The sequence below is a fragment of the Balaenoptera ricei genome, chromosome 6 (assembly GCF_028023285.1).
Source record: "Balaenoptera ricei isolate mBalRic1 chromosome 6, mBalRic1.hap2, whole genome shotgun sequence".
NCBI lineage: Eukaryota > Metazoa > Chordata > Mammalia > Artiodactyla > Balaenopteridae > Balaenoptera > Balaenoptera ricei.
Window position 1 is genome coordinate 23,300,601 of NC_082644.1, and position 13,242 is coordinate 23,313,842.

A 13,242-nucleotide genomic window follows, 5' to 3' on the forward strand; every position below is an offset into this window, starting at 1 on the left:
AATGCCACCCTTCTCAACGAGAGAGATCATTAAAAAAATCACTGGAGATCAGATCTCTTGGCATCAGTCAAGTGAAGTCTTGCCTCCCTGTCCTTGCCAACCTATATGATACGTATTTGACATATCATATAACTAAGAAATCAGTTTTGTTGTTTAACAGCTAAGATTTTTGGAGTTTTTATACCACAACATAACCTTACCTGACCTCACTGGCGTGAATATTTATTTAGTTTTCATACTTTTTTTGACTTTTACTTACATGGAACTTATTTTATTGATATTTTATATGAGAATATAAATAAAAATAAATTTGCTTTGCATTTCATCACCACACAATTATACAATGTAATGTTGATTGGTTTTATCTATATCTATATGTTTATCTGTATCTATCTATCTATATCAAGAAGAGTAGTAGGGAATTATGTTGAGATTTTTAGTAACTTCTGTTTAAGCATAAGAACTACTCTTTGAGGGGAAGCCAGAATGGGAGTGAAAAACTGGAAACTGCACTCAATTGCAAGAAATACTAGCCCCAAAACAATTAAGGTTATGTGTATATCTATCTATATATATAAAAAGGTTATATATATGGGAAATATATATTATTAATATAATATACAGAATATATAATAATTTAATATATTGTATAATAATTTTAAAGATAAGAATTTAATGTAATATTAATATTTCACAATATATAATAATTTACTATAATATTAATGTATATATATTATTTTTATGAGAGGGAAATATATATATATATATATAAAGGTTTTATATATATATATTTCCCTCTCATGAAAAACCAAAGGGGCAGCACTTTGTGGGTGTAGCACCTCCATGATATGATTGCAAGAGTCTTCTTAACAACTCCTCTATGAGCTCAAGAACAAAACAAAAAATCCCCACTCATTTTTGCTCTAATTCCCATATACATATATATATATCCCTGATCTACAAATCTTGTAGATCAAGATCCTGCTACTCATTACATTGAAGTGTTGTATTTTATTTCATTGGGTGCTCCATCAATTATACTCTTTCACATTTTCTCCCAACTTCCATCAGAAGTGCACACGTACTTTGTTCATGGATCAAACACTGTTGATACCACTTTCATGGACATAGGAAGGTTTACACCAACCTTCATCTTCAGGGATTTCCATGCAGAGGCTGCATTGATAAGGAATGCATATTATCAAGGAACACTTGGCTCTGGACAAGATGGTAACAGCCATGTCATGAGATAAAAGGACAGACTCTGAATTTGGAAGCAGGTCAGAGTGTTATATGACACTGGTGGCTGCATTTTGATATGTGTATGTACTTGGCTGGATAAAATGTTGAAAGAGAGGGGAAGAATTTGGCCCACAAGTTGCCTATATACTCCTGACCATAAATAAGTTCTTATAACTTAGTTTGTATCAGAAAGCAACCTCCACAACATTAACATTGGTCACGGTCAGGTAGCATAACAAAAAGATGAAATCATGATATTGGAAACATTAAAAAAAAAACGTGGAGCTGCTTATTTCATGAAATGTTGGGAAATTACAAGTTTTTTAAAAATGGCTTTATTGAGGTTACAAGTGTTATGTTAGACCGCATAATAAGGTCTACTATGAGGTGAATATTTTTTAAAACTGACAAATTTAAGGAGAACCCGGCAGGAAGGGTGGGGAGTCTGCTTTAGTGAGGGGTCCAGTCACACCAGCACCGCGTAACAGAGAAAAGCAGCGCACAGCCATTCTGTACTCCACAGAGAGACCAAGAGAGGGAGAAATAGAGTATACACATCAACGAAAATGCAACAAATTGGTAGAATAAACCGGAGTCTGGAAAGTAGTAGTAAATATGGTGTGAAAATATGAATGAAACTTACTGTTAAGATTCCTGGGAAAATCACAGAAACCCCTCAGGGGGCCTTAAGCTCTGATGTGTAAAACAGCAACTATATGCTCAAAGTACCAGAACAAATTGGGAACTTATCACTTCAGAAGTCAATCAGATCAAAAGGAAAATTCAACACTGGGAGCATAATGAGACAGAAATTCTAATTTACTTGACAGAAAAGGAGGATCACTTTAAATCACCATGTGGATACCAGGATTTTAAAATGGGCCAAACAGGCTAGAGAAGAACATTTCAGTAGGAGAAAAATGCCCTAATACACTAGCTTATCTATCTTGTATAAGCAAGCTCTGGAAACTTTTTAAAAATAATAATTTTCTTGAAGTATAACTAACCATAATGGGTTGAATAGTGTCCCCTCAAAATTCATGTCCTCCCAGAACCTCAGAATGTGACGTATTTGGCATTGGGGTATTTGCAGATGTAATTAAGGTAAGGATTATGATGAGATCCCATTAGATGAGCGTGGTCTCTAAATCAAATGAGATTGTCCTTATTAGAAACAGAAAAGAACACACACAGAGACGCAAAGGAGAACACCATGTGGAGATGGAGGTAGAGATTTGAGTGGTCAATCCAGGAAAATGCCAAGGATTGCCAGCAACCACCAGAAACTAGGGGAAAGGTATGGAACAGATAGTCCCTCAGAGCCTCCAGAAGGAACTAACCTTGCCCAAACCTTGATTTTTTGACTTCTGGCCTTCCAAAACTGTAGAGAGAAAACAATTCTGTTGTTGTAAGCCACCAAGTTTGTGAAAATTTGTTTTGGCAGCCCCTAGGAAACTAATACAGATTCTGGTACTGGGAACTAAGGTGCCATAGTAACAGATACCTAAAAATGTGGAAGTGGCTTTGAATTTAGGTAATGAGTAAAGGCTAGGAGAATTTAGAGGTTGGTGATTGGAAAATCCTAGATCATCTTGATGAGAAAGTAGAAATATGATGTTAAAGGTGATTCTGGTGAGAGCTCAGAGAGAAGTCAAAAGCATTGTAAGGAAAGCGTCTCATCATGAACATCCTATTGTTCATGAACAGAATCTTGATATAAATGTAAATATGATTATAATTATAAATATAAATCTCTCTGGTGAGACTTTAAAAGGAAATGAGGAACATATTATTGGAAATTGGAGAAAAGGTAATTTTTGTTATAAAGAGGCAGAAAACTTGGCTGAATTGTGTTCCTTCATTCTGGGTGGAAAATAGAACTTACACGCAATAAACTCGGATATGGAGCTGAAGAGATTTCCAAGCAAAGCTCCTTCCTGCTGATAGTAAAATGCCCGAGGAAAGAGAGAAATTGAACAAGGAACTACTAGGCAAAAAGGAACCAGCCCTTGATTATTTGGAAGGTTTCAAGCCAATCCAGATTACAGAGTATGAAGAAACGAGGAAATTCATTTTTGGGGGAAGTGTGCTGGGGAGAGAGGGCCAAGGTGTGGCTGGAAAACGTGTTGCAGAAGAGATTATGTAGGTGACTCCTGGGTCCACTCAACCATCTCAGCAGAAGCCCGGAATAGACATGGGCTTATACGGGGAGATTCAGTGAAGAACTCTTTTGCCTAATGGAGTAGACCCCCTTGACACACACCAAAGACCAATGTGGTTTTTGAGAATGTTACATCAGCAGAAACACTGCCAGCTTGGACTGAAGGGAACAGAGACAGGAAGAAATGAAGGGAGGCTATTAAACTCCTGAGATTTTACAAACAGGTTGTGGGACTGATAGAACTACTTGGCTACAAACATGGGTTGACCTTCAGGAAAAAGGATGAACAGTTCCAAAGGCAGAGTGTGGACATGGAAGTAGAGCCCAGAGACACCAGCTTAGGGCCAGGGGCCAACAAGGCCACCACCATTGGCCCAAAGGACAGGGCATCAAGCCACAGAGAATCTTCTTTGAAACCTAATGGGATTTGTCCTGCTGGGCTTAGAGTTGCTTGGTGACCCCTTTCCATTCCTAGATGAAAACGAGAATGTCTATTCTGTACCTGTACCACCACTCTATTCTGGAAGAGAAAGTGTTACCAAGTCTAAGACCATACTGCTCGCTGCACGACAGGCCAGTAATCAAGAGACGAGTTGTAGGGGCAAGGAATAACGACTTTATTTGGAAAACCAGCAGACCGAGAAGATGGTGGGCTTATGCCCCAAAGAACCATCTTGCCTGAGTTAGAATTCAGGCTCCTTTTATACTAAAAGGGGAGGGAGTAAAGTCAAACACTTCCTAGTTCCCATCAGCCTCTGGAGGGGATGTGTTAATATTTTCCTCCCTGCAGTCATTCACAGGTGGGCCTGATCAGGATGTTTCCTGTGAGCTAAACAAAGGTATTTTAGCTTAATACTCATTACCTGGAAAGCAGGGTTCCCAGAGATGGGCCATTATGTATAATTCAAGCTTATAGGCAACACCCCTTTAGTGATTAACTTGTAATAGAATACAAAAGATTCTTCCATATTACAAAAGGTTGTTTTCTAGTTTCATAGGTCCACAGGTGGGGAGACAGTTTTTCCAGGCATGGACCATACTACCCAGAGTCTCACCCATGCCTGATTTAGATGATGAGATTTGGGACCTTTTATGTTGATGATATTTAGGTGAGAGTTTGAGCTTAGAGTTGATGCTGGGATGGGTTAAGGTTTTGGGGGATATTAGAATGGGGTGAATGTACTGGGCACATGAGAGGGATGTGATTGTTTACTATCATGTAGGAGCCATTACTCTTTATTGCTCTTTTATTCAGAGTTTTACTAAATTTTTTTGTTTATGTTTCATGTGAACTTTCGAATTGGCTTGACTAAAGCACCTCACCACTCACCAAAACAAAAATGAAAGCCAAAACTGTTGTTATTTTAATTGGGATCACATTAAATGTATACATTAATTTAGGAATAACTAATATCTTAATGATACTAGGTCTACTTAAAACCTATTGTTTAAGACATATTTACCTGGCTAATTTATTATTGATTCCCTCTTCCCTTCTATCCATATTTCTTTTTTTTTTTATTTATGGATCTTTGCTTTATTCAGTTTGTCAAATAAGAGCTGACAAAATGATTGCTTTCCACCCCCCAAAAAGTAGTCACAGAAGCACATCACTTATTTGAAAAAACAGTTTCCTTAGCTACAAAATTTAATTGTAGGGATCAAACAGTGGTTATTGGTCAAACCAATCGACATCAATAGCTTTGAAGTGTGCAGAAGCTAGTTTTTAAATAAAGGTGACAAATACCAATCAAATTCTTATAACACTGTTCAAGATCTAAACAAATGTGATTCTGGAAGTTGAATACAAAAGGCTAAGAGAATGAGAGTGCAGTCATCAATAAGTAAACAAAGACATAATTTTCTAAATCATTTTTAGTTAAACAGAATACATTCTAGTTTTAAAAAAAGTTTAAAGCTACATAAAACTCAGAGTAATCTAACCATTTTCTACCTGAGATCAAAACAAGTTTCTTTTTTCCTATCTAAACATAATTCTTGGCATTGAGGTAAATCTGAATTCATGTGATATACTTTGTCAAACTTTTCAAAAAATTTTAAGCCCTGCTTAGAGAGAAATTCTCATATTATATATACATATTTACATATTTTTTCTTCAAAGACTAATGACACATTTATGAGGTTAATAGGCCTGTAATGGGACCATGATACTATTTTTTTAAATTAATTAATTTATTTTGGCTGCATTGGGTCTTCATTGCTACGTGTGGGCTTTCTCTAGTTGTGGCCAGCGGGGGCTACTCTTCATCGCGCTGTGCCGGCTTCTCACTGCGGTGGCTTCTCTTGTTGCAGAGCACGGGCTCTAGGTGCGTGGGTTTCAGTAGTTGTGGTGCGTGGGCTCAGTAGCTGTGGCTCACGGGCTCTAGAGTACAGGCCCAGTAGTTGTGGCTCACGGGCTTAGTTGCTCCATGGCATGTGGGATCTTCCTGGACCAGGGCTAGAACCTGTGTCCTCTGCACTGGCAGGTGGATTCTTAACCACTGTGCCACCAGGGAAGTCCAAATGATAGTACTAATAATATGAAAATAAAAAGCCATGCATTTATACCATGTATTCCTATATGGTGCAAAATGAAATGGGATCATAGAATTTATGTACATAAATGAATCACGAAGAGTTCAGAAATTAAGCTCACTTTGAGAAAACTCATTCTATTCTTTTTTGAAGCAGAGGTTGCGAAATTGTGATGTATAACAAAAATGTTGTGTATACAGACTCCAAAACCAAGCATTGGCCTAAGTTGGCAATAAGTGCAACTTAAATAGAAATTAAACCCAACTAGATCTTCACTGTGGTTATGCAACTTCTGGCTTTAGGGTCTGCACGTTTTACTGAGGTAACAACCTCTTATCTCTTGCCTCTCCTCCTTGTGCCTGCCCCCAGTGCCCCCAGCTTCCTTTTACGTGGCTGTCTTTGGCAATGCTTGCAAATTTTGAAAGCAGAAGAACCTGCTAAGTAAATGGAGAGAATGAAAAATAACACTATATGTGATGTATGAAAACCAACCTAAGAGTATGGACTGAGAAAGAAAATACTAGAAGGAAAACTAAGCAGCAGTCTACCCTCAAGGGAAAAAGAGAAAATAAAAGAATAGGGGGGCTGTTACTCCTAGATCTTCTTCCACATCATCTCCCAATTAGAAGAGTGTGGAAACAAAATTTCAAACTCTGGAAAGGTAATGACTTTGAAGGAGGAGCTAGGGAAATGAATAAATGATAAAGAAGTACAGGGCTTCCCTGGTAGCGCAGTGGTTGAGAATCTGCCTGCCAGTACAGGGGGACACGGGTTCGAGCCCTGGTCTGGGAGGATCCCGCGTGCCGCGGAGCAACTGGGCCCGTGAGCCACAACTACTGAGCCTGCGCGTCTGGAGCCTGTGCTCCGCAACAAGAGAGGCCTCGATGGTGAGAGGCCTGCGCACCGCGATGAAGAGTGGCCCCCGCTTGCCACAACTAGGGAAAGCCCTCGCGCAGAAACTAAGACCCAACACAGCCATAAATAAATAAATAAATTTTTTTAAAAAAAAGTACAGCAGTAGCTTTAGCTGTCAGTGAGTTTCTTTGCTCTGGCATTGGCATTGTCAATACGATCTTTGTTGGTGTTAGCCTTTTCTGTGATCCGTTCTATTTGTCGATTTTGAGCCTCAATCTCATTGCCCATGTCCAGGGCCATGTTTTTTAGATTTCCTAGGATACTTCCCACTTGATTCAGGTTCTCTTCCATTTCATCTTCCCTGGCATCATTTGTTATACTATTACATGGGCATATACAAAGGCCACAGCACTAGTTTAGTTCTGTTAAAGTCTTCTCTGCTTCTCTCATGTCTTTGTTTATTTGGTCCATGCCTTCTTCTGTGTGTTTTAGTTGTTCCCCTTGTTCATCCAGCATAGTGATAGTCTTGATTCCTGTATCCTGAGACTCAATGTCTAAACCCAGGATTCTCCTCGTACTTTCCGGAGACTCATCAGTAACCTGGTTAGCCCTCAGCTGAATTTCTTCTGCTGACAGATTATCCATGATGAATTAAAACTCTTGATAGGTGCAGAAACTGAAATGTAGATACTCAAGCAGTTCTGGCCACTCCCTTCTGGCCGCAGCAGCTTGGACACCTGCAGGCCGAACTCCCACCCATATTTCTTGAAATCCTTCTCCTTTTTATGCCTAGTCTGTTCATTTATTATCTCAGTTCTAGATATTCTAAAGGATACAAAGTAGAATCATATTCTGCTCTCAAGCTGTCTATAATTTCATAATGAAGATAAGGTATCTGCATTTATAATTCAAATCTGAGAGAGAAAATAGTAAGTATCCCACAAAACAGAAAACCTTCTTTAGAATCTAAACAGCCTATAACGAAAAGCAAAGATCTCCACTCCCCTTTCCTATTTATTGGACTGTTTATTAGAGTAGTGCACCAGTGGGCAGTGGAAAGTGGATGTGTATGAACTTTGGAATACGCAGACCTGAATTAATTGCCTAGGGGTAAGGGCTAGGTAAGGAAACTTGAGTCAAATTTTGGAACCAGTTCTCTTGCTTTCCTAATGGACATCCCCATATCTTCTTTTTAGAGCTGTTGAGGGATGAAAAGAAATACACTTTGTAGCATATCTATTATATAATGCATGCCCTTTAAATCATACTGTCTCCTCTGGTACACTTCTCATCTAAATTCAATGAGCCCACTGCAATGGACACAGCCCATCAAGGAAAAATATTTAATTTAAAGGTACCCTGAGAACTGTATATCTGTGTGTTGTTTGTATATCCTTCTTTAAAGCTATAAAAAAGACAGTTGAAATTTCAAAGCATTAAGTATCATGACTAAAAATAAAGTAAATAGAACAAAAAAGACTTATGTTCTATCAAATACAAGTTTTCTTCATGTAGGTTTTGTACATTGCTTTAAACATTCATCATACTTTTGATTTTTTTGCTATTGTTCTTGTTATGAAAATGAAGTGATTTCTTCCATGTATCTTCTCAATTGTTGTTGATTACAAATGTATCTTTTTATAGTGCAAGTCTGTCTAGAATAGAATTCTTTAGCACAGGCAAAAGTGACACAAGTATAAATGCAGATTTTCTTCTGCAACTCAGCCTAAGTTAGTGTGGACTGTTAATCCATAGCTTCTTATCAGAAGTGCACTAAGGGAGTATATGTCTAGGATATAATTATACTGCAGATCTGTTGATGCTTGTAAAACTATTGATCTCCCTTCATTCATTTTATTTTATCTTCTTAAATTTGAACCAGCTTTTAGATTTATTGATCTTTGGTAATGTTTCCTTCATTTCTTTTTCATTTACTTCTGATCTGATCTTTATGATTTCTTTCCTTTGGCTAAGTTTGGTTTTTTTTGTTTTTTGTTGTTCTTCTTTCTCTAGTTGCTTTACGTGTAAGGTTAAATTCTTAATTTGAGATATTTCTTGTTTCTTGAGGTGAGATTGAATTGCTTATAAGCGTCCCTCTTAGAACTGCTTTTACTGTGTCCTGTACATTTTCAGTTTTCGTGTTTTTATTGTCATTTGTTTTTATGTATTTTTAAAATTTCCTCTTTGGTTTCTTCAGTGATCTCGTGGTTATTTAGCAGTGCACTGTTTAACCTCCATATATTTGTGGTTTTTTTACAGTTTTTTTCCCTGTAAATGATTTCTAATCTCATAGTGTTGCGGTTGGAACAGATGCTTCATATGATTTCAGTTTTCTTAAATTTTCCAAGGCTTGATTTGTGACTCAAGATGTGATATAAGCTGGAGAATGTTCCATGTGCACTTGAGAAGAAAGCGTATTCTGCCACTTTCGGGTGGAATGTCCTATAACTATCAATTAAATGTCTGTTCTATTGTGTCATTTAAAGTTTATGATTCCTTATTTATTTTCTGTTTGGATGATCTGTCCATTGGTTTATGTGGGGTGTTAAAGTCCTCTACTATTATTGTGTTACTGTCGATTTCCCCTTTTATGGTTGTTAACAGTTGCCTTACTTCTTGAGGTGCTCCTGTGTTGGGTGCATAAATATTTATCATTGTTAAATCTTCTTCTTGGATTGATCCCTTGATCATTATGTAGTGTCCTTCCTTATCTCTTGTAACAGTCTTTATTTTAAAGCCTATTTTATCTGCTATGAGTATTGCTACTCCAGCTTTCTTGTGTTTTCCACTTGCATGGAATATCTTTTTCCATCCCTCGCATTCAGTCTGTATGTGTCCCTAAGTCTGAAGTGGGTCTCTCGTAGACAGCATATATATGGGTCTCGATTCTGTATCCGTTCAGCCCGTCTTTGTTTTTTGGTAGGGCATTTAATCCATTTACATTTAAGGTAATTGTCAATATGTATGTTCCTATTACCATTTTCTTAATCATTTTAGGTTTGTTTCTGTGGGTCTTTTTCTTCTCTTATGTTTCCCGCCTAGCGAAGTTTCTTTAGCATTTGTTTTAAAGCTGGTTTGGTGGTGCTGAATTCTCTTAGCTTTTGCTTGTCTGTAAAACTTTTGATTTCTCCAGCGAATCTGAATGAGATCCTTGCTGGGTAGAGTAATCTTGGTTGTAGGTTTTTCTCTTTCATCACTTTAAGTATGTCCTGCCACTCCTTTCTGGCCTGCGGAGTTTCTGCTGAAAAATCAGCTGATAACCTTATGGGGATTCCCTTATAAGTGTTTCTTTGCCTTTCCCTTGCTGCTTTTAATATTTTTTCTTTGAATTTAATTTATTGTTAGTTTGATTAATATGTGTCTTGGTGTGTTTCTCCTAGGGTTTATCCTGTATGGGACTGTCTTCGCTTCCTGGACTTGGGTGGCTATTTCGTTTCCCACGTTAGGGAAGTTTTCAACTATAATCTCTTCAAATATTTTTTCGACCCTTTCTTTTTCTCTTCTTCTTCTGGGACCCCTAAAATGCGAATGTTGGTGTGTTCAGTGTTGTCCCAGAGGTCTCTGAGATTGTCTTGTGTTCTTTTTGTTCTTTTCTCTTTATTCTGCTCCTTGGCAGTTATTTCCACCATCCTGTCTTTCAGCTGACTTATTCGTTATTTTTCTTCATTTATTCTATTACTGATTTCTTCTAGTATATTTTTCATTTCAGTTATTGTGTTGTTTATCTCTGTTTGTTTGTTCTTTAGTTGTTTTAGGTCTTTGCTAAACATTTCTTGTATTTTCTCGATCCGTGCCTCCATTATATTTCCAATGTTCTGAATCATCTTTACTATCATTACTCTGAATTATTTTTCAGGTAGGTTGCCTATTTACTCTTCATTTATTTGTTCTTGTTGGTTTTTACCTTGTTTCTTCAACTGTAAGATATTATTTTTGTCGTTTCATTTTTTTTGTTTTTTGATGCGTGGGATTGTTTTCCTGTCTTATGGGTTGTTTGGCCTGAGGCCTCCAGCACTGGAGTTTGTAGGCTGTTGGGTAGAGCTAGGTCTTGATACCGAGATGAGGACCTCTGGGAGACCTCACTCTGATGAATATTCTCTGTGGTCTGAGGTTCTCTGTTCATCCTGTGGTTCAGACTCGGATCTCCGACCACAGGAGCTCGCCTGACCCCAGGTCCAAGAACCAAGATCCTGCAAGCCGTGCGGGGTGGCCATGAAAAATAAAAACAAAAAAGGAGCACAACAATAAGAAAGAGTAAAAAATAAGATTAGAAAACAAACAGATATGTTAGAAAAAAATAAAAATAAAGATGAAACAACAACCAGGAGGTAAAACAGAACCACAGTAGCAATAAATGGAAAAAAAAAGAACCCGTAAAAGGCCTTGGCTATGGGGGGGTGGACCTTAGGCAGGGGCGGTGTTTAGGCAGCAGGCGGGGTTTAGGCTAGGTCCCATGTGGCCAGAAAAGGCCCTGGGGGTGGGGGTTGGGGCTTAGACTCAGGGAGGCTGGAGGCCCCCAGAGTTCCCCTGGCCTAGGAGGGCAGAGGACCAGGCCCGGGACCCCAGGAGGTTCCCTGGGCCTGAGTGGGTGGGGGAAATGCTAGGCGTGTTCCCCCAATCCTCTGATCCCAGAGGGTCCCTCCTCATTCGCCCCTCCTCTGCTTCCCTGCCTCCCTCCCTCTCACGCCCCTAGGACCCACGCGGCCAGAGGGGGCCCCAGAGGGCATAGGGAGAGGGTGAGGGAAACACCAGCTATGCTTCCCCTGATCCTCCGGTTCCTGAGTGAACCCGCCCCATCAGCCTCTCTTCCTCTTCCTTCCTCCTCCCTTCCTCCTCCCTTCCTCCTACACCCCTAGGACCCACGTGGCAGAGGGGGCCCCGGAGTGCAGAGGACCTTACCCAGGAGCCCTGGAGGCTTCCTGGGGCACAAGTGGGTGGGGGGAACGCTAGGCACATTCTCCCCTGAGCCTCCAATCCCAGAGGTTTCACCCCACCGTCCACCTCTCCTTCTCTTCCCCCCCTCCTCCCATCTTCCTACCTCCCTTGGAACAACGTGGCCAGAGAGGGCTCCGGAGGATGGAGGACCAGACCCGGGAGCCCAGCAGGCTTCCTGGGTCCTAAGTGGGCAGGAGAAATGCTAGGCACATTCTCCCCTGATCCTCTGGTCTCGGTGGTTCCCCTCCCTGTCCGCCTCTCCTCTTCTTCCCCCCTCCTCCCGTCCTCCTATGCCCCTAGGACCAATGTGGCCAGAGGGGCCCCTGGAGGGCGGAGAACCCGGCCTGGAAGCCCAGCAGGCTCACTGGGGCCCGAGTGGGCAGGAGAAACATTAGGTGCATTCTCCCCTGATCCTCCGGTCCCGGAGGGCCCCTCCCTGTCTGCCTCTCCTCTTCTTCCCCCCCGTCACTCCTACGCCCCTAGGACCAGTGCAGCTGGAGGGAATCCTGGAGGGCAGAGGCCCTGGCCCGGGAGCCCAGCAGGTCCCTGGGGCCCGAGTGGGTAGTGGAAACGCTAGGCACATTCTCCTCTCATTCTCCAGTCCCGGGGGGGGGTCCCTCCGGCCGTGGGAACCCCTACCTTCCCCATACCACCCCTCAGGGACGCCAATTCCTTCCGGCCTCCACTTCTCCCCCCTCACTCCCCTCACCACATCCCACTCAGTTGCTCAGGGGTTCCTCCAGTACCCCTGAGTGTCAAGGTCCCCCAAAAGCATCTGGTAGGTGCCCTAGTTGTGGGGAGATGTGAACTCCACGTCCTCTCACTCTGCCATCTTCACTTCGCCTCAGCTGAAAAATGATTTAACTTAACACATTATATACTGTGGGTTTTTTGCAGAAACTAACACCTGTGGCTGGCAATTTGTTATGTAAATGAATATTGAAACACTGGCATTTGAGTAAATATCAACAGCTTGTTTTGCATTTAATGTAGTTATTGGAAACTTTGTACATGTCTTACTAGAGCATTCTTTTATTTCGTTAGAGTGTGATAGGCAGTATAGCAGGCACCTCTGTGCATGGAAACAGAATATCTATTACAAATATACTGTGTTTCACTGAGCTTTCCCCTGGAAGAGCAGACTCTACACTTTCTGGAGGCAGGTTTTTTTTTAGTCCCATGGTATTATTTCTTCTAGAATATGTTCTTTTATTTTACCTTATATTCGTATAAGTGTGTCTTCATGGGGGGCTTTTTTAGAAATTTTCTAAATAATATGATGTGTTTCTGAATACGAGTAAATCAATCTGAGGAGAAAAGTGAGGGACCTAGAGGATAGTCGTGGAGACCAGGATTAGTCTTAGGCATGCTGACATTTAACTGTCTCTTCCTACTGTGTCCCTCTCTTCTCCTTGGTGAGTGCTATAGACTGAATGTTTGTGTTCCTCCCTCCCCAAATTCATACGTTGAAACCTAGTCCCCAATGTGATGATATTTGGATGTAAGTGCTTTCA

General features: G+C 40.4%; 1 protein-coding gene and 1 pseudogene across 11 annotated transcripts in view; one reads left to right on the top strand and one right to left on the bottom strand.

Annotated features, from left to right (window-relative positions):
- Positions 1-13,242, top strand: part of LOC132368245 (uncharacterized) — a 670,503-nt gene that overhangs the window by 559,986 nt on the left and 97,275 nt on the right. The gene's annotated exons all lie outside the window — the stretch shown is intronic.
- LOC132367688 (synaptosomal-associated protein 23-like) lies at positions 6,948-7,438 on the bottom strand (annotated as a pseudogene).